Genomic DNA, 22401 nt, shown 5'->3' with positions numbered 1-22401 from the left:
TTTTTTTTAATGGTAGCACTAAAATCGTCTTCAGTACCCTTCACTTTTGTGAAGAAGGGTATCTTGTACTGCTAGGCCGTAAAGTCCCTGCATATGGAAACTAAGGCACAATAACCATATACTAGTGACACGACAGACACGAGGTTCGATGTTCCAAGAAATCTGGTTTATTTCAAAGTGTGCTCGGTCGGCCGACTGGGGTCTAACGTCTCCCAACGTGTGAGTACCCAGACCTCGTGAGACACAAGAGAGCGAGCATCGCTCAAGCAACAACATATAAACAAACATGCAATCTTTGAAGGCAATTCAAACCGCCCATAATGTATCTTTTATGCTAGGGTTCGGTGATTGACAATCATGACAATTATGACGCATTATGACAAGTTTCTATTCAGTCTAAATATTCTTATTCTAGCAACAGTTGGAGAGACAGTTTTTTTGTTATGGAGAACATAAAGCTCTTGTTCAGCAAGGATATCATGTTTGCAAGTGAGACACATTCCTCAGCACGTTATCTATCTGTTTCTATACGTGAACCAAGGGTCAGACAGTTCTGAGGCAGATCCGCGAAGGAGGACCGCTAAAAGAATATAATTCATGCTTTTACTGCCTATTACTACAGCGTTTGTAAAACAGGCCGGCACCTGGGCCGCTGATTAAATGCAGTTTCTGCTGGCCCGGTTCCATGTAATAATGTCGCCACAAAAATCTCACCATGCAAAAATATCGCTGAAAAATTGCTGTTTTTTTGTGTCGACATTATTGCATGGAAGATGCGGGGGACACCCCCGCAACCCTCAAACTTTTTTTTTTGTTCATTTTTTTTTTTGCCCCTGTCCCCATATATATGGTCACCCAAATAATATCGCCACGACATTTTCCAGGCGATATTATTTACGGCGACCATATATATGGGGATATTATTACCTGATACCGCTGGCCTCCAAGGAATTTGTGAGGGAGGAAAACAATGTAGTTCTGTATGGTTTGGCATTCCTGTCTGGGTTGACCTTTCAACATGCAGGCTGTGGCCTCGCACCGTGTATGAGCTTGAATCATAAAATACATTTGCAAAGCGGTTTTGACAGAAAATAAAAAAGCAAATGGTGGTTACTTTCACAAAATGGACACCCTCTGGTTACATTGACGTTTCTGTGTTTGCAATGTTTGTCACATGATACGATTGGTTTCCGGCCACCATAATATACATGCTATACATACTATAGGGTCGTTTTTGGACTACCAGTACTGTGTATAAAATAAATCTAAGGGAGATGGGCAGATGCTGGTATCATTTGCTGGTCCCAACACCCTTCTGAAGAGCAGTCATGAACTTTCACTATTGTCATTTGACCGCTGCCCATCAAGGAATAGCTAAGATGCAGGATCACTTCTTGAGCCATTTCTGTTGGCCAAGGATGAACAGAGACATTATTCATTACTGTTAACCCTGCAGGATCTGTCAAAAGATATCTCACAATTATGTTGGGCAGGCCCGCAGCATCATCTGCCTATAATCAACATCCCATTCTCTAGGGTAGGCATGGACACTATTGGGCCACTAATTTCATCCAAAGCAGGAAACACACATATTGTGGTTGTGATGAATTACAGGCTCTCTCTATGAAAAACACTACCCAAAACATAGTCAAACATTTGGTTCCCTACTTTTCGTGTGACCTTTCTCAAAGAAATCCTGTCAGAACAGGGCTATAGATTTATGTCCAAGCTCATGAAAAACCTTATAAACCTCCTTCGTATTGACCCAATCCACAGCTCCATATACAGACCCCAAGCAATGGCTTACTGGAGAGGTTCAATAATGGCCTTTATAATCTCATGTGTAGGCTAATTGACAAAACAACAGGGGCTGAAATAATCTACTACCTGGGGACCCCTTTGTAGTAAGAAAGATTGCACAGGTTTCTCCTTTTGAATTGGTCAAAAACCTAGAGACATTCTTGAAAAGCTGCAAGAAGATTGAGAGTGTCAGAAAGAGATCAACCAGAAAATGGCCCAATATGTCCAAGATATTGGAGAAAAACTCTGATTGGTGAGAGACCTGGTTCATCAGCATATGCAGAGGTGTCAAGAGAAGCAGAAATGTCTGTACTGTTGACAAACCTGCTTGAGGAAGTTCAAGGCGGTAGACCTCTTACTACTACTGAGATCTGAGAATAAACACTTCGCTAAGTGGCATGGGTGATAGCAGGTGATTGAAGTTCTTGGAGACTTAAAGTACAGACTGCAACAAGATGACTGACAGAATGCCATACAGTTGTTTCACATGAATTGGCTTGAAGTATGACAAAGACCAGAAGATCAAGCAGTCGTGGCTGCCACAGAAATGCATACAGGCTCTGAAACTGGACCCTTTTAAAAGAAACTGGTGTCAGACAACCCCAGCTCTGTGCAAGTAGATGGACAATGAGATTATGTGCATCTCTTTTGTTACATTCCGGCTTTGGAAGAGCTTTGGAGTTTGTACACTTGAGCAAGACTCGACCAGGAAAGTTGGTTCGTTTGCGACTTTATTGTCTGCCAGAGGTTTCACACTAAGCAGTCCAGAAGATGCTGGAACTATGCTTAATTGAACCTTCACAGAGCCATTGGTCATCTTCCATCATGCTGCTAGGAAATTTAAAGGGCTCCTGTCGATTCTGTTTCACCTTCTGAAAGCTGAATGAAATTTCACGGTTTGATGCCTACTTGATGCCGGAGATAGATGAGATGATTGAAACAAGTGGACCAGCCAAGGTCCCTTAGTTAGGTCTTTGTTGGACCTAACTAAGGGATTTTGGCAGATCCTCTGGCATCAGAAGATTGAGAAAAGATGGCATTCGCAACTCATGGTCCCATGTCGTTTTACCGACAGGAATTCCTCTGAAGTAATTTACTTTGAAGAAAGTCTGTGGAAAAACTCATCAAATTTCCTTTTTTTATGTGTGTGAGGGCCTCCCAAACACACCCCTTTCCATATAATAGTCCCTCTACCCCAAGACCATCCCCACTCCTTTTAACTGCTTACCCCCACCCCACTATATAATTCGATTCGTTTTTCTGGCAGCATTTTTGCTAAGTAAATTACTTCAAAGGAATTCCTGTCAGCAAAACGACAGGATACGTCAGCTGATAGGGTATTTTCCATTTCCCAGTCCTGCCAATTGGACTTCATAGGGCTTCCACTACCCTCTATAAGTCAGCAAAAATATTCTGTAGCTGCATTGAGGCTATACCAGCACCTACTTAACTGATATCACCGTATAAATCAGTCCCGGGACTATCATACAAGGAACCTGTATTTGGTCACAAGCTGAGGAAATTTGAATTGAAGGCAAACCCAGAAAAGTGCCATCTTGGTATGACCTGTCCAATTCCTTGGATTCAAGGTTGGAGAGGGTACTGTCCATCTGTAGGATGCCAGAGTAGAAATAATTCAACAAACCCTGCTGCTGAAGACAAAAAAGATATGTGAACAACCCTGGGATTAGTGAGATATTACCAGAGTTTTATTCCTAACTTCTTGGCCCTGGTTGGACATCTGACAGACGAGCTTGAGGGAGCCAAGACAAATCACATATTCTGGGCTACTTTCATAGAAGAGGCTTTTGAAGAATTTAAAAACTCCTTGTGGAAGGTTTAACAAATAGATATCCCCTAGAGACATCTTGTAAGAAGGGCACCGGAGACAGGTTGGATGGAGAACAGGTAGGTTTATTCTCAAGAGGGCCCGCCGTGCCCATGTACGCTTCAACTGCTCAACGGTTCTCTCTGGGTCACGCGAACCGAGCTCCGTAAGTAAACAGGGAGATTGGTTTGCGTGCCCCAGCGTTCCAACATTACATTCTCTATACCTCCCTCCTTAACAAAAACAAGAAACATCTAATAAACATAACCCAACCAAAATTAACAATACTACTTAAATTGTATAATGAAGAAAAGATTGCATTAAAACATTTGAACTCATAATGAGTCCTGAGACTTATATAAAGGATGATATAAGTAACCTTTGTCAGCACTAGCAAATTTCCAAATAAAGCACTGATGAACAACACTCTTTCAATACGATGTGTAGTCTTTCATCCACACTGGTTTATACCTGGATCTCTGATAACTACCGGAACTGTCAATAACATCTCCACCAACAACATTCTCGCCTTCCTCCTGAACACTTCCCTCAGAACTGTCGTGAGCACCTTTGCCTTAGGCACTCTCACTCCCACCTTGAACACTTCCACTCTCTTCATCTCTTTTCTTTTGCTGTCATTATTTGACTCATTTTCCTCTACTCTCCTATCCTCGCCATGTGCTTTCGCAATCCTCCCTTTGGACCACACCTCTCCTCCTTCTAATATAACCACACTCTTCCTTACTGCAGAAATCCTTTTTGGACCCACGAACTTGCTGTCCAAACATTTGTTCACCAGTCTGGGATTCTTAACGTATATCATTTCTCCTACTTTCCACTCATGCTCTTTCACTTTCTCACTGGCATCAAAACACAATTTGTTCCTCTCCTGGCTCTCCCTGATACATTTCATTATCTGTTTTCTATCCACTTGAACTACTCCTGCTACTCCCAGCCACCCTGGACACAATTTAGTTCCTGGTTCTCTTCCTTTAAGAGAAACAAATGGTGAGACTTTTGTCACTGAATGCGGGGTAGTGAGATAATTCCATGTCATTATCTCTAACATCTGCTTCCATGGCTGCCTTACCCTTATGGCTAATTGCAAGCCTTCCTTCAAAAAACGGTTTACTCTCTCCACTAGGCCATTGGCCCTTGGGTGATACAATGCAGTTCTAACATGTCTAATGCTATAACTGCAGAGACATTTTTTTCATTGCCGCTGAGACAAACTGAACTCCATTATCTGACACAAGTTCAGTGGGCACCCCCTCTCTTAGGAACATTTTCTCTAAAAATGCAATGAGCTCTCTAGCCGTGACCTCTCTTACTACTTCCCATTCTACCCATTTCATGTGGAAATCAACCAACACAAACAGAAATTTCAGACCATCTCCTAATCCCATAATGGGTCCCATAATGTCCACAGCAACCTTAGATCACGGCTGCTCTGGCACCGTGTTAAAACTCAACGGTGTTTCCCTTGTCACTTTAGTTTTGCCACTCAATTGACACTCCATACAATCCTTCACCCACCTTTCAGCCATCTTGTCAATACACGGCCACCAGAAATTCTGTCTAAGTTTTCTCTTCATCGCACTTTCGCCTGGGTGACCCTCATGAGCAAACTCCAAAAGAGTCTGCCGGATCGCCACTGGAGGTACTACACATCGTCCCCTCCTCAATTTGCCATCACTTATGTTCAACTCCTCCTTAACTTCCCACCAAATATTAAAACTCTTATCCAAATTATTCTTGTGGGGCCATCCCTTCACAGTCCATTCTTTGATCAACTTGAGTTCCTCATCAGAATCCTCTCCCTGTAACCACTTTTCTTGAGCCACCGCCTCATTTACCTCAGCTATCACTGATTCTTCCACTGTCTCATCCTCCACTATCTCAGTTTCCTTTAAAGGCATCCTCGATAGACAATCTGCTACCAAATTCTTCTTCCCAGGCAGATAACTCAGGTCAAAATTGTACCCTTGAAGACCCAAACCCCACCTGCTTATCCTTGGCGAACCCAAAGCCCACCTTCCACTCTCAAACAACTGTACCAATGGCTTGTGATCGGAGCGAACTATAAATCGCCTGCCCCACAAGAAAAATTTAAAATGCACCACAGCCCAAAACATGGCCAAAGTCTCTCTCTCAATCACTGAATACTTGGACTCCGCCCCCTCAATGCTCTTGAGGCAAAGGCAATAACTCTTTCCTTATTCTCTTTATCCAATTGTACCAACGTGGCTCCCAACCCCCTAAAACTAGCATCTACAATCAGAATTGTTTTATCCATGGGGTTAAACCTCCCAATAGACGGTGCTTTACTGATTGCTTCTTTGATCCCTTCAAATGCCTTCCCACATTCTGGAGTCCACTCAAATCTCAACCCCTTTTTTAGTATCATTCTTATCGGGGTCGACACTGTTGCAAAATCTTTCACAAAGCGATGGTAATATTCTGCAAGGCCTAAAAAAGACCTCACTTGGTACTTATCTGTCGGTACTGGGGCTTTTTCTACATCTTCTACTAAACATTTTTTTGGTCTCACACCCAATTCATCAATCTCATGTCCGAGATACTCCACCTTCCTCACTGCAATTTTACATTTGTCTCTTTTCACAGTCATTCCGGCTTCCGACAACCTTCCCAACACTTGCCTCAATACTTCATCATGTTCAGCCTTAGTGTTTGCAAACACAAGCATGTCATCTTGGAACACTACAACATTCCTCACACCCTCCATCACTCTGTCCATAACTCTCTGAAATACAGCTGCTGCCGAGGCAAGTCCGAATGGCATCCTTCGATACTTGAAATTTCCAAAGACGGTTATGAACGCTGTCAAATGCTGGCATTCTTCCTTCAAGGGCATCTGGTGATAAGCCTGAGACAGGTCAATTACAGAAAATACTCGGGCCTTATCGAGAGTTGACAACTTGTCACTTATTATCGGCAAAGGGTGCCTGTCCACCAGAATGTTCCTGTTGATGTCCCTCATATCAATGCAAAGCCTTATATCACCATTTGCCTTGGCTGCCACGACGACTGGTGATAACCATTCTGAACTCTCACTTTCTTCAATAATTCCTTTCTGTGATAAGGACTCAATTTCATTCTTTAGTCTCTCTCTTAGGTTATGAGGTATCGGCCTCACCTTATGCACCTTTGGAACTGCTTATGCTTTTAAGCGAATCTCATGTTCAAAGTCTCTTACCATTCCCAATTCTCCTTTAAAAACTGCCGGGAACTCCTCCTCCCATTTGTCATGAACCTCAGCTACAGAAACAGGATATTCTGCACTTGCTTGTATCCTGATTCCCAGCTTGCGCTGTTCCTCCCAGCCTAACAAAGACGAGCCTTCCCGTGTGACAAACACATCTGAATCACAACTTCTGCCCTTATACTTAATCATTGCTTGGAACTTGCCTAACACGTCTATCTTCACATTTCCATAGGCATATGGCTCTATGCCGTGCTCCTTCAAATCTTCTACCTTCCTTTGCAAACAGACTTCATATGTTTTCCTCGAAATCAGCGTCCATGGAGAGCAACTATCCACCTTTAATGCCACTACTCTTCCGTTCATCATAAACACATCGGCCGGAGCACTTTGCTTGCCGGATAGTTCTGATACTTCCAAAACGTGTTTGGTCTGAGTCAGCTGGGCAACATCTGCGTTTTCTTCTTGCTCTGAGATTCTTGCACTAGACCCTATGCACTGCACTTGCCCTTATTCTCTACACACTCTGGCGAAATGTCCTTTTTTCTTGCACTTCAAGCAGAAAATGTTCTTAGCAGGACAAAACGTGCTCGTAGAGATATGGCGATTGCTGCCACATTTGTAGCATTTAACCTCCCTGCTCAAATTCATTTTCTTGAATGCTCTCACAGCTGCTACTTCACCCTCTGTTTTTTCACTTTTCATCGTGGACATGTATTTGTGTGTCTGTTCCATTCCTCTTGCAATCTCAATTGCCACTTCTAAAGTCACATCTTTGGTTAACAACCTTTCTTGTATCTTCATGTTGTTCGTGCAACGCACTACTTGATCCCGTATCAATGAGTCGGTCAGCACTCCGAATTCACATGTGTGACTTAAGGATCTTAGCGCTGCCACAACATTTTCTACTGGCTCCTGTGGTTCCTGAATTCTTTGAAAGAATTTGTGCCTTTCAAATGTAGTGTTCTTCTTTGCCTCAAAGTGGATTTTTTTTATATAATCCTCACTTCATTCGTGTGTATGAAGTATATTTATTTTCTTTTGCTTTTGTATATTTAGATGCACTTTAAAAAAAGAAAAACGCTAATGAAAAGTGAAACATTTCACCTGATGCATTTAACCATTACTGTTTGCCATTTTGCATGTTTCACTCAAAATAACAAAGAAATGCAAGTTAACATAACAAACTTAATTTTTGACAACCGTAGAGTTTGTTATCCCGCCCCATGAGTCATGGAAAACAGTTTAGCCTACTACGATAATTTGTTATGTCTTGTATGACGGGAAACAAGACTGCCATATGTATCATGCAAAGCCTTTAAACGGAAGACACCATCTATTTTCATTGTAGGATGTCCTTTGCTCCAATGGGTCAAATTACATTGTGAGATTTGCTTACAGAAGCAGCCCCTAATAGCAGGGATGTATCCAGCAAATGTTGGATCAATATCCTTGTATGGATTTTAGTTGATATATTTTCTCTGGATCACCCAGTAAAAGCACGATCATACGGCAGATACAATACACTGACAATGCAGCAGATATTTATCTAATGTCGTGTTATATTGAGACCACCCTTAACCTGGGGAGTCCCTTGCCACTCCCAATGAAGGAGCCCTGCAATACTCGGTTTCAGTTTTATTAGCGCTTGCCTTACTTGAGACTCATATAGAGTCACACAAATCTCCCCTCACTCCCCCTGTACCCACAGTGAGCAAGAGCCAGGCCAGGGTGTAGGAAATATATTTGTATTTATTTGGAAGATAGGCAATAGAGATCACACTAAACCAACACACACCACCTTCTTTGTGGCTCACAAGTAAACTTTGTGATACACAAATAAATCATGCAAGTTGGTTGGGAAAAACACAAATCAAAATACTTTATACAGATTTCACTTCAAGAAATAATCAAACTGATCAATGAACACAAGCAATTATGTAGTGCTGTGCAATTTCGATTTTCCTGTGCACTTAAAAGGCTAGCAGTTGAGTTTATAGATTGGTACAAACGTATTTGGCAATTATGATTTCAACCACACTTTTTGTTTAAAATAAACACAGGGTCATTTAGCGGTTTGCTTTCAGACCCCCTCACTGAAAGGTCTGCGTTGGGGAAATTGGACAGGAAAAATTGGGATGATTTGAGAATTTTAGATTTCAGACCCCCCTCAATCCAAAGGCTTGTGTTGGGGAAGCTGGACCTTAAGAATTGGGATGGTTCAAGCATTTTGGATTTCAGACCCCCCTCCACTTAAGGGCCTGTGTTGGGGAAGCTAGACCAATAGGATTACCCAATTAAATTACAGTCTATATTTTTCAGCGCAGAGTGGGAATGAGTTTTGTTAGTTTTGAATTTTAACAAAATTCACCCTGTGGTGTTCTGCCATGGGTAATTAATTAAATTAATATATATTTTTAAATAGGCTAATGATCTGCACAGTTTTGCCCCCGCCCAATATAAAGGGAAAGGATTTAAGGCAAGACGATTCTCCCACCTTTGGTTTCAATTGGCACAGTTCTACTTACATTGAAAGCCTCTGTTTAGAGTTTAGGACAGCCAGCTGCATTTCAGGGCCCTCTGAGAGGACAGGTCAGGGGTCTGGTCACTTCACTCTCAAGGAGGTCCACAAGTCTTCACCATAGGGCCCAGTCAGCCTTTTAGGCCTTACCAGCAATAGACCATTCAACCCAGATGCAATTGCAGCAAACTCTCCCTTTGGTGTTTCCTTGCGGCTGTCAGATGGTAAGTTTCAGCAGCTCTGTCCTTTCCTGATAGTGCATCCACTTATATACCAGTGATGACGCCATGAAGATTTTAATGCTTGGTGATGCCCTGCAAGAATTCTCACAACCAGGATTGGACAGTTACCCTTCTCTCTGCCCCCACGTCCAGCCTCTCTCTCTAAGGATTGGTTCCATTTGAAATCCCATTTTGTTCCCATGTCAACATTTGTCAGAAATCTAGTTGTGTGTGAACATCTTTGTGATTTACTAGTAGCTGCCAATATTATATATATATATATATATATATACTTATATATTTCTGAGGCTTGTGGAATCTGCTTAGATCACATGCTATGCATAGGCCGACATCTAGTAGAAGCTGCAGAGTACTATAGTTGTTTTCGAAACTCGAAAAGGGATGTCGACAGGGTTTGCCAGTAATGCTATCCCTAGTGTGACGTCTACTGTACCCATGGACCCATGGTGCTTCATGCGTCGAGGTCCCTCATATTGTTTTTTCCGCCATCATAGTCGGTCGCATATCGCAGAGTTCCTTCTGGCTATCGCCTTTTGCTTAGAAAAATTAAATCTAGTATATTAGCCATTCTCCCGCAAGATCTTCGGCGATGGCATCGAGGACAAACTACTATCATCGACGACTACACCAACTCGTCTCGACGAACCTTTCGCAAAACAAAATGCTGGGCCTACCATGTCATGCAGGCCGAGGCCGCCATGGACGTCGAGGGAGCCTCCAGCTACAGCAGCATCAATGTCTACAGTGACGCCGAGAGCGATCGGGATTCGTAGGATACCCACGTGCAAGCTCCCAACCGGAACAGGCAGGCCGGCGGTTCTGCTACAGGGACGACCTCCGGCGGTACTAGCACGACCAAAGTACACCACACAAAACACCTCCCACAGCCGAAAGTCGACCTCAACGCGACTGGAAAGCCAAACACGGCGTCAAGGGGGAGGTCCGAAAGTTCCCTGTCCTCTGGGCCATCGCGCTAGTGGTCGCCTCACGACAGGCCCCTGAAACTGACAGGCAAGTCCATTTCTGACACTGTGTCTAAAGTCACAAAGTCCTCACACGCCGATGACCGGGTGTCGAAAGACACGTCGACAGCCCCCTCGCATGGCGAAAAACGACTGTTGAAAGACGCATCGAAGGCCTCTTCAAAAACTACACCGAGCTCAAAGATGAGTGAGCTCATTAAGAAACGCATCCCAGACACGCTGTTGAAAAGTTGTGGGACGTCGAAGAACCATAAGTCTTCTAAAACACAGTTAGAGGGATCTAGTTTGGGGACTATGACCCAGGGGGATGGCACCATTTCAGGGGCTATGTGCCATAAAAAAAAACTGCACCAGAACCAGCACCCACCCCACCTGCCTTTGTTCCCCCCGTAATCCCAAGTTAATCACACTGTACAGCAGAAATGATTGATAGAGTTAAGAGACGGATGGCTTTCCTAGCTAATTTTTCTGATGACCACCATAAGGTGTCTTAGTAAATCTTCAGGGTGCCCTACACAGCGGCCCAGCTACTACTCAAAGCAGGGCAGCAGTTACCCAGCCCCCCACCAAGAGAGCGTGCACAGACCCCACACAAGCTTCCACCTCGCAACAGAATTTAGGGCAGCTTGCTTATTGTGACACCATGCAAGACTTCCAGGATGCTCGAACTTACACTGACCCAGAAGACCAATAGGATATGGGTGATGTTAACCAATTTTATGATGATGAGGATGTCTATGTCATACAGTCGCCAGATCACTCAGACCCACCGGTGGCAGACTCACCAGTGGATAATCAAAAACAGTATAATGACCTGCTCCTAAAAGCATCAGAACATTTTAAAATCGATACACAAGCGACACAGGTGGACAAGGACTTTGTTGAGGACATAATGGGTGATAAAAAGCCTGCTACCCAATTCATCCCCCTACTTCAATCAGTACAGAGGTGCATCCAACCCTCTCTGATTACTCCAAATTTAACACAGGCATTTAACCCGCGCATTGAAAAAGTTTTCCGGCCAGCTCCCTCAGACCCCCTTTATATCATGGGACAGTTAAAACCAGACTCCTTAGTGGTAACAACTACTAGAAAGAGAGCAGGAACACCTCTGGCCTCTTCTGAAGCCCCTCCTGATAAGGAGAGTAAAAGGATTTACACTTTTGGAAGAAAGGTAGCCTCTTCGGCAGCTTACCAGGCTAGAATCGCTAATAACACCACCTTATTAGCTAGTTACAACTGTCACAAGTGGGATGAGATGACTGAGCAAATAGCTTCAGTCCCAGTGCCCCTGAAAACCCCAACTGTCACTCCCCATTGCAGAGGCTAAACAAATAGCAAACTGCATCCTTAAGAACCACTTGGATGCAGCAGACAATGCAGGAAGATTAATAGCAGAGGGCACGTTGATCAAACGCCACGCATGGCTACGCCAGTCTGGCTTCAAGCTCGAGACTCAAGCTACCCTCCTTAATATGCCCATAGGGCCCAACGTGTTGTTTGGCAAAGCGGTGGAAGATGCTCTAAAGAGCTTGAAAGAAGAATATGATACCATAAAATCATTAGGGCAACTCACCAATAAACCCTCCAGACAAACAGGGGGCTACAATTTTCACCATTTTACAGGGCAAAACTCTCAACGTGCATCAGGTTACAACCAGGGTCAAAACTCGTCCTGGGGTTCATCACAATGACACTCCTCGCAACAAGGGTTTCAAATAGGCCAAAGAAGGTCTTGCAGTAGGGGTAGATCCTCCACCTCCAGAGGCGACTCAACATCCCCCAAGCAATGACCACTCGCTTCAGGTTCCCTCTCATGCTACTCCAGTAAGAGGCCGCATTTCATACTTTACCCACGTATGGGAGGGAATCACCTCAGACAAGTGGGTACTTTCAACTTCGGCAGGCAGTTATTGTAAAGACCTGTTACAGCAACCCAGCAACCACCCACCAAGACAAAGGAACACCACCAAGGAAGAACAGCGTATCCTGTTGGAAGAGGTGACAGCGCTGCTCTTAAAGTATGCCGGCGAACCAGGTAAACAAGGGTATTTATTCATTGTACTTCCTTGTGCCAAAAAAAACCCTCAAAATGTGCCCTGTCCTAGACCTGTGCCCTGCAAACACCTATTTCAAGCCACAGAAATTCTGTATGACAACCCTACAGGAAGTAATCCCACTGCTAAAGCCGGGGACTATATGGCAACCTTGGATATGAAAAATGCATACTTTCATATTTCAATGTTCCCAGCACGGAGAAGATTCTTGCGTTTCAAAATAGCGAACTAGCACTACCAATTCAAGGTGCTGCCCTTTGGCATAGCATCCGCTCCAAGGGTATTCATCAAGGTACTGGCGGTGGTGGCGGCACATCCACGCAGGGAGTCAATCCCAGTGTACCCTTACCTGGATGGCTGGCTAATCACAGGGGAAAATCCCCAAATCAGCAAGTGAAATGCCCAAAGAACAATCAATCTACTTTTTCAATTGGGTTTCTCAATCAATGAGAAAAAGTCAAGCCTTGTACCAAACAAGACCAACAGAGCTGTCATAAAAACAGAAGAGGGTCTAGTCTTTCCGTCGAAAGAAAGAATACAAAACATACTGCTGCAAATACATCAGTATGTAGCCGGTCACCAGATAACCGTGCTCAAAGCAATGCGCCTGCTCCGGATGATGGCATCATGCATTTACCTGCTCCCACATGCACGATTGCGCATGTGCCCAATGCAAGAGTGGTTAGCGAAACAGTGGTCTCAGGCAAGCGGTCAGTCAGACGATCTAACAGTCGTTTTGCCAACCCTAGTACAAGCTCTACGATGGTGGACAAAGGAAAACCTGTTAAAGGGAAAACCCTTCCACGACACGGACGTGCAAGCTGTTGTCACAACAGAAGCATCACTCACCAGGTGTGAGGTCCATTACCTTCCGCTCACAGCGCATGGTCTGTGGACTCAAATCACAGCCCAGAATCACATCAACCTTCTGGAACTGCTAGCCGTGCTGAAGACATTACAAACCTTTCAACCACTCCTGACAACTCAAACAGTACAAATGCTCACAGACAGCACCACTGCAATGTTTTACATAAAGAAGCAGGGAGGCACACATTCTCAAAGTCTGTCCAAGTTAGCACAAAAAAATATAGAAGTGGGCACTCAAACGGGGCATGTTCCTAACATTGAAGCATGTTCCAGGGAAACTCAATTTTCCAGCAGACTCACTAAGCAGAGATCCTCTACCAGAACTGAACAGAGCTATGGTAGACTACATTTTCACACAATGGGGCTACCCCCTGTAAAACTTGTTCGCAACAAGAGAAAACAAGCAATGCCCACACTTTGCATCCAGGTTTCCCCAACACGACTCCAAGGGGAACGCCCTGTGGTTGAACTGGTCTGGGAAATTTTCCTATGCTTTTCCTCCAACTTCTAATGAGCAAAGTGGTGAACAAGATGCACAAAGAACATGTGACATTAATCCTAGTTCGAGCCAACCTTGGTATCCACATCTACACAAACTGGCGATGTGCAACCCAATCAAACTCCTGTGCCCCTTCAATATGCTCACTCATTACGGGGGGGGGCGACATTACACCCTCAACCTCAGTCTATGAACTTGGCAGCTTGGCTCCTGAAGTCATAGAGTTTGGCTATTTAAATTTACCTCAAAGGTGTATGAAAGTCCTCAAAGAGGCACGTAAACCAAACACTAGACACTGTTACTTTAACAAGTGGAAGAGATTTGTAATTTGGCGCCAGTCAAAACAAATAAACGCAATATAATGTACTCCATCACACATTCTTCATTTCATGCTTCACTTGCTAGACTCAGGGCTAGTATTTAACTCAATCAAAGTTCATGTAGCGGCTCTATCTGCGTACACCATTTGTCAAAGTAAGGTGTCCTGGTAGAAAGTCCCAGTCATTAAGGCATTCACGGGGGGAGTAAACAGACTTGACCCTCCAATTTTAAACTCCCCGCCAGGGTGGGACCTAAATGTAGTACTTACAAAGCTCATAGGACCCCATTTGAGCCTATGCATAATTCCAACCTTAAACACCTCACAAATAAGACAGCTTTTCTGGTGGCTATCACTTCCATAAGGAGAGTCCGTGAACTACAAGTTTTGTCAGTGCAAAACCCTTTCTTTGTTATCCACAAGAACAAATTGGTATTAAGAATGCACCCAAGGTTTTCACCTAAGTTCATTTCAGTTCCATGTCAATCAGACCATCGAACTACCAGCTTTCTTCCAAAATCCATCAAGCTCGGCTGAGAAGAAACTCCATACACTAGATGTAAGGAGGGCGGTCCTTTACTATGTAAACAAAACCAGTCCGCTAAGCAAAACAGACCAACTGTTCATCTCCATAGCTCCAGGCAGGGAAGGAGACTGTGTGTCCAAAAACACCATTTCCAGATGGATAGTCAGATGCATACAGCTCTGCTACTCTCTATCAAATAAACCACGCCCTTTCATACCAAAAGCTCGCTCCACCAGGGTTACAGGAGCTACCAAGGCTTTTATCGCAAACCTCCTGCTGGAAGCCATTTGCAAAGCAGCTACATGGAGCTCTATCCACACTTTTACTCAGCACTACTGCATTGAGACTCACTCTAAAGCAGATTGCCAGGTGGGACTGGCAGTGCTAAAACATCTATTTGCCACTGTACCTTCTTACAACCCACCACATTCTTCAAACACTGCTTGCTAATCTATGCATAGCATGTGATCTAAGCAGATTCCACAAGTCGCAAAAGGGATACATTACTCACCGTAATCGTATTTCTGATGCTTGTATCTGCTTAGATTCAATTGCGCCCACCTTTCCTTCCCTTGGGGTAGAAGGTGCATAGATGTTTTGTGGACTTTATCTGATACATAATCTGTTTTACTACACCTGTACTCACGCTAAACTTCATGCAACCTCATGACAGAAACAAAACAATCTGAGGGACCTCACTGCGTGAAGCACCATGGGTACAGTAGACGTCACACTAGGGATAGTATTACTGGCACGCCCTGTTGACATCCATTTTCGAGTTCTGAAAACAATGTAATTCGCTGCAGCTTCCACTAAATGTCAGCCTATAAATAGCATGTGATCTAAGCAGATACAAGCATCTGAAATACGATTGTGGTGAGTAATGTATCATATATATATATATTCTGATTCAGCTAATCATGGGGAATTTAATAAAACAGCAGCCGAGTCTGCAACATTTTGCATGGCTGTTTGGCAATGTTCTGCCATTTTTACAAAAAGCATGATTGTTAGGAACATGCAATTTATTCCCCACATTCCTAATTTTAACCTCCACCAGTTCGCCAACTCTCAAATTCCGAACTTGTTCAGAGCAGCCAAGAACACCTTTTAGCTGGTCATTACAATTTCCTAAATCGCAGGTGGATGAATTTTAGTTCAACAAATTCGCCTGGAAATTATCTAAAAAATGACAGAGCTTCTAATTACCTGTATTTAGTTAATAGTTCTGCCTTGATTGCAGCCCCTGTTTTCACACATCCCCACCCACTTCATTCTGGTCATGCACTGGCTAGGTCATCTGCCCTGCACAGAAATTAGCTTTCAGAGACTCCCAGTCTCGAGGAACTTGGTTTTACAGACCCTTCGGGCAGGCCACATTTTATTGCATTTGTAAATAGTGGAGATGCAAGCCAGGCTTTCAGTGGGGGAGTCCTTTGTGAATTTTGCACAGAAACCCACAATTTGTCCTTGGCTGAAAGGAACTCACATATTGCATTTTCTAACATCAGCCTTGATTCTTTGACATTCAGTGAGTTTTACTGATCAGGGTTCACTTTGCTTTTGCGCTGAAAGTACAGGCCTTTTTCTTTCAGTCATTAATAAAGTACGCTTTTAATTATCGGTTGTTTTTTTTTTGCTGAAAAGTGGATCTGAATTGTCACAGTGCACCACCATGTGATGGGTGGTAGTTTCAGTGAAAAGGCTCCATTTATTTCTCAGCCAGCAATGTGATGTGCTCTTCCAATCTGCACTTGGATTACATTTTTGATTTAGCTTTCTCTGGATTTCCACTGGGGAAATACACCCACATAGTCTGCCTCGTGCCTACAGGAACTTTTCATGGAAACAGAGTGGGCTTTTATTTTCAAATGTTTGTCGGTATTTTGAATATGAAGCATAATATAGATTATGTTTTGTCAACACACACTATGGGCCTCATTATGGCGTTAAGTATGGCATAAAGAGGTCAAATTGGCTGTAAATTTGTTACCGCCAATTTGACTACTTTGCCAAAATATGAGATTGGGGCAGGAGTGGAGGATTTACCTCCAGAAAAAACCTGGAGGTGATTCCTCCCAGTGACCGCTGAAAAATTGGCAGAAGCGGCTGAATTACCGTGGCACAGTAATTCCACCAAAAAAGCCCCATTGAGTCCAATGGACTAAAAAAAGACTTACACCACCACCACCACTTGTAATCCGACGGTAATTCAGTTGAGCGGTTTACCAGCGGATTTACCGCCGGGATACCGCCCAACTCGTAATGAGGCTCTATGTCTTGTCCATGACGTCTTTATGTTAGCAGGGGTACATTTTACACATGTCTTTCTTTAAACTGCAAGCACACATGCAAAGCTGTTTTGGTGTCAGTGTTTAAGTTTAAAAATCCTGTTTTTCATGTGAAAAGGACCTTGAATTTCTTCTCCGTTTTGTGAATTCAAGTTCTGCTTTTCCTTTTGTAATGACAGGTAGGCCTATTTCACATGGCCCTTCCTTGTGTTACTTGCAGAAGCCCCACAGTTTACCTTAATAGGCCTGTTTTCAGTGTGAAGGTTTTGTTATAAATGTTGGCAGGTCATTTATTCCAGTGGGCACTTCAGTTCCATTGGTTTGAGGGCTTTAATTACACCCTGCACTAAAAACTAAAGTAATAAAACTGTTTTAGAATTCTGGTGATAGTTATACTTGACATAAAAGAAAAGTTTTATTTGTATGCTAATTCATAACTACTAAGAATAATTTTAAAAATATTGAGTTGTAAATATTGTAAGAGATTCATAGAGAGGTGCTGGTTTATTATTGCTGTGGAGGCTTTGGGCGCTGTGTGAATGCCCAACAATTATCCTTAGTTCTTGATTTTCTAGTCTGTTTGTTAGAGATTGAAACAATCGGAAAGGCAGACGTGATTTTGAAACAATATGTCTTTTCCTGATTTGGAGTGTGGCAGTATTTCACGAGGTAAAGCAGCATCCGGTAAATATTGTTACTGCATGCGGCCTAAGTGGACAGTATGGGCAATTATGAGGTTACTGTCAATCTTGTGGTAATGGAATTTACTGTATGCAATAAATGACAAACACACCTTGGATAAGACCCATGATTTGTCACCACATTCTGCAATAACGTTCCAGGATCTGTAAATGCCAGACTTCTGGAATACAACACACGAGGTGGCAGAGAAAACAGGGATGCAATCTATCCCGAATCACAACTCCAATCACCCATCCACCCACAATTGCGCAGCTAAGGGAGGCGAGGGCAGGAAGCACAAGCCAAAATAAGCTCACAATGCTTACTGGTGAGGCTTCAAAGGAGGCACCAAGGGAGGTGGCTGATCAAAAGGCAAAAACTGGGCCAGCAAAAAAAACATTTTTGGGACCGTCCGGGTGCACGATAATGTGCAGACAGAGTCTGCTTAAACAAGGTTAACCGGACGAACTGAAGTGCAGTGTGCACAAATCATCTCTGAAGACTGCCAGGAGTGCCAGGTAATTGGAGGCAGTAGAGTATCTGACCATTGCATACATTAATTGGAGGAGAATGCTGAAAACACAACATAACTCTGATCACAGGAACAGGGGATACAGAAGTTGGTGCAGGAAACCAAGTAGCTGTTAGTGCGTACACGTCCCTGTGAACTGCATGTAATTTGTGTGTAAAAGAACCCCAATGCACAGAGAAGGAGAGGCCCAATCACATGGAAAAGGGAGGACAACCCTGCCACATGACACAGGTCCCACTGTCATACCCATACCCTTGATAAAAACAAGCATATCTCTGCCTCACCAACAACCCCTGCCCCCAAAGGGCCCATCTCCTATGGAAGTGAGTCAATATGCAGAGATCATGTCCCCCCAGCACTTCACTATGTCCCATGCAACATGTGTACTGACCTCTATGCACATCACAGGCAGTCAACCTTACCCCCTTAGATCTGCGATCCCCTTTAACAGCCACTGGACAACACATACGTTTTCAGGGCAGGCTTTTACACCAAACACACTTCACCACTGCAGTCAAGAAAGCCTCCAATGTGCATAATGCCATGTGCCCATATACCACTGTCTAAAAGCACACATAATAGGATGTCACTGATACCCACAGTGCGACCTCCACTGATGACGCTAGTACATTGGGGACAACAAATAAAGGCACCACAGCTACAGGCCATGTGGTGCCCCCACTACAGGCAGTAAAGTGCCCATCAGGGAGAGGGCCATGTCAAAGACATCTGCACCCCAGCAGCAACAGCCCATACCAGCCCTACAGGCAAAACATCCAAGGCACCTGTTGCAGGTGTGAAAAGACCACGGCAGACCACAGAGCCCATCCCTACAGCTACTCCGACTCAGTCACAGCAGGTCAGTGAGGCAGTGCTGCAGCTAACCCATCCCCTCACCTGCCCCACAGACAACATTGCCATTCACCCTGTGAATGCCGATACGGTGGGTGCCCTGCCCACACCAGTTCATAGCCCAACTGCAGGTGCATGAGGTGGCACTGAGGATGGTGATAGCATCAGAGGATAGTGGTCCCTTGGTCCGCAGTGCAGTTGGCAACCGACTCTGTCACTGCCAGATATGCAATGTCACATGAACAACCTGCCTGTGGGACCTTTGCAGGTCCAACGTCAAGTGGACGTTATCCATTCATGAAGGCTCAACATCGCTTCCTTCGCTTACATAAAATAAGGTTTCCAGCAACAGGAGGACATGTCCACAGAGCACCTGGAAGTGAGTGAAATAGCAGCACATGGCAAAAAACAGGTCAGCAACTTGTACATTTGCCATGAAGGGTAGAGAGTCTTGTGGATGAGTCAAAGCATGCAATAGAGCCCTGAGTCGTCCAGACAGTGCTTCAGCCTTCTACCTGGAATCCTGGATATGATGCAGAGGACCTTGTTGCATCTCGAGACATTGGCTCCTGACCGTCTGACTTCATCTACCTATATCCCAAAAATGGATGAGTCCCCCATGATTAGCCAACCACAGCGCTCCCATAGACTGTCGCAGCATCTACCGGTCAGCCCACAAGGCAATGCCCGAAGGCCCAGGTGCTAGTGTGGCACTCTTTGCATAGGACCTCAATACTGATGGGTGGGGGAATAGAATTGTGGAGGGTTTGTTGTAGGTATGTGGAGGTGGTTTCATGGGAGCAAGAGTGAGGGGGTTGCTCTTGAGAAAGGGAGAGGGATTTGTTGGGGAAGATGGAGGAAGGCTTGTTGGGAAGAAGAAGGGGTCTTTTGGGGAAAGAGGAAGTGGTGGATGTTGGAAGGGAGGGAGATTTTGTTGGGGGAAAGGCAGGTGTGTTGAGGGGTACACACATGGTTGAAGTGATCTGGTCACTAAAGCTGTGGAACTTTGTCAACTTTTTTGTCTTTATTTCATTCCAAAGCTTGCAAACCTTGTGATCAGACATAATTCTGACAATACCAATGTTGAAGTTCAATATACATGTATAGGCCCGTCTTGGAGGCCTACATTCTCCACACTTCACCAACCCAGTAAGGCAGGATGTCCCTAAAAGCTCCAACCCTGCCCAAAGCCAGCCATTGTGTGACCTTGTATAGCATGACTGGTTCACACCCTCTCGATCAGAGAATGCATGAAGCTTTCAGTGTAGGTTGTTGGAAAATGTTGTGGCGAGCAATGAGGCAATGTTGGAGTGAGATAGGAGGAGTGAGAAGAAGTTGCTGGAGGTGAGAGGGGAGAAGGCAGCAGAGGACATGATCGTTTTGATGGAAGAGATGGGATCAACAGAGCAGGAGATAATAGCAGTGGATGCAAAGTTAACGGTAACAATAGAGGAGCAGATAGTGGTGTAGCAGGAGGAGGTAGTAGTAAAGCTTAGGGGGAGGTGAAGACGTTGTAAGGAATAAATGAGGGAAGGAGGAGGGAAACATCCTAGCCAGGAAACACCCTAGCCAGAAAGCCAGAAAGGACAGAAAGGTATGAGGAGGCTGATTTGGCCCAAGCTATGCAAAGAAGGTTGGAGAGGAATGAGGTCCCAGCAAGGAGGAGTACTCAGGGTGGAGGTGAGGTCACCCTGGATTTAACAGGGATTGGACCGCCAGAATTAAGGTAGGATGAAGTGCCAATGGATAGTAGTGATGATGCTTGAACCCTCCTCACCCCAATGAAAATACCATATCTTTCCCAACAGCTTGTCCACAAGACAATACAACTAAGAGACGTTTCTTCCTTATGGAAGGAGATCAGAAGAAAGGAGTCGGGAACCGCTGAGAAAACCACAATGCTACTTGTGAGACCGTATCCCACCCACTGTGAGGAAACTGCTTTTAGTTAATCTTTCAACCCCTTTTGGTTGATGTATATATCAATAAAAGCAAGTGAATAATCCTTCCTGAATCCAGTTTTCTATGCATCCTGCGTAGGTGCCGTAAATGCAAATCCACGCACTAAACGTAACCACGGAAGGCGCAAAAACATGACCCTCCCACCTTGGTTGGCACCAGATGGCTAGTTGTATTTACAGGCCACCTTGAGGCAATCAACGGGGAAAAAGGGTTAGGTAGAGGTTGTGGATAGTCACAGGAAAACCGGAAAGAGGCTTAGGATAAAGGCAATGGATAAGTAAGGGGAATTTCTTTTTGCACTTTCCTTCCATAGTTGCTTATGAAACCCATACATTTAGCTCTGTTTTCGAATCTGTCCTGACTTTTTGAAGGGAAGTAAAGCCTTTAGCTTCACCCCTTTCTTTGTACTCATTGTTATGTGGGAAAGCAATCAGTCCTTCTCACTATCAGTACTGGAAATGTTGTTTTTCTTTTGTACTTTTTAACATTGCACACAGCACCTTATAGTGCAATGAAGATACGTTTGTATCACCCTTGCTTGTTACACATGGGATTTTCTCTTAATTTTAAATGTGCCTAAAGACTTGCTGGTGGCAGCAGTTACTTATTTCCCATTTTTACATTTATTTTTGTGTGAACACTTGTGTTTACCATGTATGGCTACTAAATGTGGCTCGGGGCACATTAATTTTCCCTTGTTCTTTGGCCATATTTCTGTTTGGCTTTCTTCCTGCCTTGCCAGGCCAGGAAGTCCCTTGTAAGGTCATACACTTTCGTGGGCTAGTGTGCCTTTGTGTGTGTGCGGACCAAGGAGGGGTCGGAGTGTGAACCTATTCTGGAGCAGGCGCTGTGACCGCGACTGGAATTCACACTACTTGTCAGTTATCTAGCGAGAGTGAAACAGAAATTCAGGCTCCACTAGTACTACTACCCGTAGTAGGAATACAATTTGAGAGGGTAGGGATTGATGTTGTTGGGCCCCTTCACCCGCCAACATCCTCTGGCAGTAGGTTTATACCTGTGGTCATTGATCATGCCACAAGTTATCCTGAAGACATCCCACTGAGGACTGTAACTGCCAAATCAGTTGAAAGAGAATTACTGGGCATTTTTACTAGGGTTGGCATTCCTAAAGAAGTTATTCCTGACGGCTCCAATAACAATGCACCTATGCCTAGTGACTCCCCATCTCACATGGAAACTAAGTCATAGAACCTT

At 44.2% G+C, this 22401-nt stretch overlaps 1 protein-coding gene across 2 annotated transcripts in view; it reads left to right on the top strand.

Annotated features, from left to right (window-relative positions):
• The window catches only part of LOC138513666 (protein mono-ADP-ribosyltransferase PARP12-like), a 461743-nt gene that overhangs the window by 23378 nt on the left and 415964 nt on the right, over positions 1-22401 (top strand). The window lies entirely within an intron of this gene.

Source organism: Ambystoma mexicanum, chromosome 12 (genome assembly GCF_040938575.1).
Source record: "Ambystoma mexicanum isolate Mex_15411 chromosome 12, UKY_AmexF1_1, whole genome shotgun sequence".
Classification (NCBI taxonomy): domain Eukaryota; kingdom Metazoa; phylum Chordata; class Amphibia; order Caudata; family Ambystomatidae; genus Ambystoma; species Ambystoma mexicanum.
The sequence above is the reverse complement of the archived record's forward strand: the minus strand, read 5'-3'. Positions and strand labels throughout refer to the sequence as shown.